Genomic DNA, 3,571 nt, shown 5'->3' with positions numbered 1-3,571 from the left:
TCGCTCCCCGCCGGGGCGGCTTCCGCCAGCGCTGTGGGCCGAGCGGGTCCGGGAGGGCCTCTGCGACGGGGCCGAGGCGCTAACGCTGGACGCTGCTGCGAGCCTCACGCTCTGGGCCACGTCACCTCGTCTCCCGTAATTCATGTGGCCTATGTTCATGTCCGTCTGGGGGATGAAACGCTGTGCCAGTCAACTTACACAGGATGGCAAACCTGAACGTTTGTTTGCTTGCAGGTGACCGCCTCCGTGCTGCTCAGTTCAGGGGAAAGCTTGAACATACGCACGCTAAAGCACAAAAATTACACCGACAAACCCAAGCCATTCTTCTCTTAAGTCTGTGCCTTTAAAGCTAGTCTTGAGCAGGAAACAAACAAATAGGTAAAGAATCAAAAGTCAGCCATAGAAAAATGATACTGAACGAACTGGGAAACGTGAGACTGAAGAAGTAGTCCATTGCTTAGAAGAGATGATAAAGGAAAACATACTATATTACTAAAGAAAAACAAGGAAATGAACAGCCTGCAAAGTCATGAGTTCATAAAATCAGCTGTATATGCATTAGAAATAATGTCACCTGAAGGCAACTGATTGTCCTGGTTTTGGCAGGGATGGAGTTAATTTCCTTCCCAGCAGCTGGTACAGTGCTGTGTTTTGGATTTAGGATGAGAACAATGTTGATAACACACCGATGTTTTAGTTGTTGCTAAGCAGTGCTGACAGGAGTCAAGGACTTTTCAGCTTCCCATGCTCTACCGACTGAGAAGGCTGGAGGTGCACAAGGAGCTGGGAGGGGGCACAGCCAGGACAGCTGACCCCAACTGGCCAAAGGGACATTCCATACCATGGGACGTCATGCTCAGTACATAAACTGGGGAAAGCTGGCCGGGGGGGCTGCTGCTCGGGGACTGGCTGGGCATCGGTCGGTGGGTGGTGAGCAATTGCACTGTGCATCACTTGCTTTGTGTATTATTATTGTTGTTATTATTTTATTTCCATTATTAAACTTTTTATCTCAACCCACGAGTTTTTTCTCACTTCCACTCTTCCAATTCTCGCCCCCATCCCACCGGGGGAGGGGGAGGGAGCGAGTGGCTGTGTGGTGCTCAGTTGCCAACTGAGGTTAAACCACGACACTGATGGGAGTGGGAAAGTGAGGGTACCACTATATAGGTTCAAGTTAAAGGAAGTGTGAAACGCATCCACAGGACTGTGCAAATAACAAAATAAATGACAAGCACTGCCCTGAAAGATAGGGGTGAAAAGGGGCTGACGTGGCAGACTACCAAGAAGATAACGCAACGCACCGTTTTCCTCCAAGACACCTGTGTGACGAGGACCGGGAGCCTTCTGTGCCAGTCGGCTCCAAACGAACCCTGCAGAAGAAGGACTTTGCCTCCAGGGTGGGAAGGCAGCGCTGCCAGGGCACAGGGAAGCACAGCAGAATCAGGAGGGCTGAGGGGAAACTGAAGTACTTTGTTAATTCCCTGGGGAAGGTGAGTTGAGTACAAAGAAGCTGAAGCCAGTCCTGGTTTGGCTGCTGCTCAGATGTGCTGAAGGATGCTGGGCCAAGTCCCAGTGTTGACTGTGTCTCTAATTACTTCTGACAGCAATGTAAAAGCTAGCTGAGATATGCTGTCTCATAGGGCATCATCTCATCACTCAGACGAGTAGACTATCCACAACTTTTGAATCCTGTCCCAAATATAAGGAGCGTAAGTTTCTAAGGGTAATAGTGAGAGTTCTAACAAGTCATTTATAAAAAGTCTTTTCCCCTTGGCGAGTGGCAACCTTGCTCCACAAGTTATAGAGAATTTGAAAAGAAACATAATCAAATTTCAGGGGCGAATGAGTTAACAGTTTTGGCAGCAGATATTTTTGTTGCAACTGGCTGTCCTTGCACAAACCACTTTAAGGAGAATATATTGGTGGAAAGCCATAAAGGTTATTTACATAGATGGAGTTTCATCATCTCAGCCCAAAACAGGCTGGGTTGGTTATGCTGATCTAATGTTTTCTTTATCATGGTTTGTGTGAGGCTAGGAGCACATGTTAGACTGCGTTTTAGTTTGCTCTTTTACTATGCTGATGGTAGTCCTTTGAGATACTAGTTTAAATTATGCAGCATGTGCAGTATTACAAAAACAGTTTCAGAAATCTAATATTCAAACAAAACCAAAATATTGCTTGTACCATGAGCTTTGTTATGCCCCAACTTAGCAAGAACAATTTTCTGCAGGAAATAGCCCCCGGCCTTTTTAGGAATATACCTTGTAAAATATTCTGAGAAGATCTTCAGTTTTCCTTTCCAACAAGTGGAAGAGAACAACTTTCACGTTTGCTCCCATGAGCTAATTTTTCCCTTTCTTTGAGAGCCATTCTCAGTCCCTTCCTGGTATGGAAAAGGTGGTTTGGCATTAGGTTAGTTCAGTAGTTTGAATTCACTGTTCTGTTCAGGATAGAAACTAAGATACTTTTTAAAAAGTTAGCCTAAGTCTTAAAGAATGTCTACAAGAGCTTTTCAGTTTTGTTTGGCAAACAATTTCAAATTCAATGTTGCATCATTTTCTGCTGTTAAAACAAACCAACTCTTGCAACATGGCCTGCATCCGAACTGAAATAAAGTACACATCTTTTACTGATAGGACATAGCCTCTGTTTAAAGAAAGATGGGGTTTAATCTTAAAGACAACCTCATCAAAGCAGTTGATACAGGATCTGTGTAGAATTATTCTTTTACAGAATTGCTTGCACTAGCTGGCATTCTTTTCTTCAGATGAGAGACAAATGTTTGGTTTGGGTAGTTACTGACTACTTTCCAGTTACTTTTCTGTTTATTTCAATTTAAAAAAGGCAGACGTTCCTTATTAAAGTTCAAAGAATTCCTGTCTGAGCCTAAAGAGAAACTTATGCTGATTTTTGTTATCAAAACCTGTACGTGTCCATACCCTGACGTTCTAGAAAAGGAGGATATGTTTGTCATTATTACATGGTTTTGAAAATAAAGCCAAAGGATTTCTTCCATTGCTGTTTAAGAAATTAAATCCCTATCACGCAAACCTGGTACCAGACAGTAATTTCCACCCGGGGAACGTTTTAAACAAAGATACCTTACTAAGTGTTTTCCACAGCTGTCAGTCTTGTCAGTACTGTAACCCAGGGTGAGGAACAGGCACAGCCTGAACTTAAAAACCGAGTTTCCCAATTCTGCTGAGCCCTGCTCTGATATAGGGCATCTGCAGCTCGAGCAGGTCGCCTGGACTCTTCCCTTTCACTGCCTGCAAACAGCGATTATCCTGTTTATATACAGACTGCAAAGCCTCAGCTTGCCTCTCAGCCTGCGAAGCGCCTGTGGAAATAGCATCACTGTAATCACCCGGAGTATCGACAAGCTTGAACTTACAGATATCCTTCTGTCAGACCTGAGGGAGGCACAGCCCGGGCGCTGCAGGCGGCGAGGCGGGCAGGTGAGGGCAGGCCGCGGGGCAGGCCCGGCGAGGCCAGAGAGCCTCCCCGTGGAAGTCGAGGTCCCGCTGCCTCCGCAGGGGTAGGCCCTGGCGGCCCTGAGCGCGTG

The 3,571-nt window shown here is 45.8% G+C and overlaps 1 protein-coding gene across 1 annotated transcript in view; it reads right to left on the bottom strand.

The window, feature by feature from the left end:
• PANK1 (pantothenate kinase 1) overlaps window positions 1-3,548 on the bottom strand; it is a 49,267-nt gene extending 45,719 nt beyond the window's left edge. The window contains exon 1 of the mRNA XM_009320134.1: window positions 3,401-3,548. The gene's annotated coding sequence lies outside the window, so the exon portion shown is untranslated. The remainder of the gene's footprint in view (window positions 1-3,400) is intronic.
• Between the last annotated feature and the right edge of the window lie 23 nt (window positions 3,549-3,571).

This window comes from Pygoscelis adeliae, unplaced genomic scaffold (assembly GCF_000699105.1).
Source record: "Pygoscelis adeliae isolate BGI_AS28 unplaced genomic scaffold, ASM69910v1 Scaffold190, whole genome shotgun sequence".
Lineage (NCBI taxonomy): Eukaryota > Metazoa > Chordata > Aves > Sphenisciformes > Spheniscidae > Pygoscelis > Pygoscelis adeliae.
This window is presented reverse-complemented; position numbering and strand designations above follow the sequence as displayed.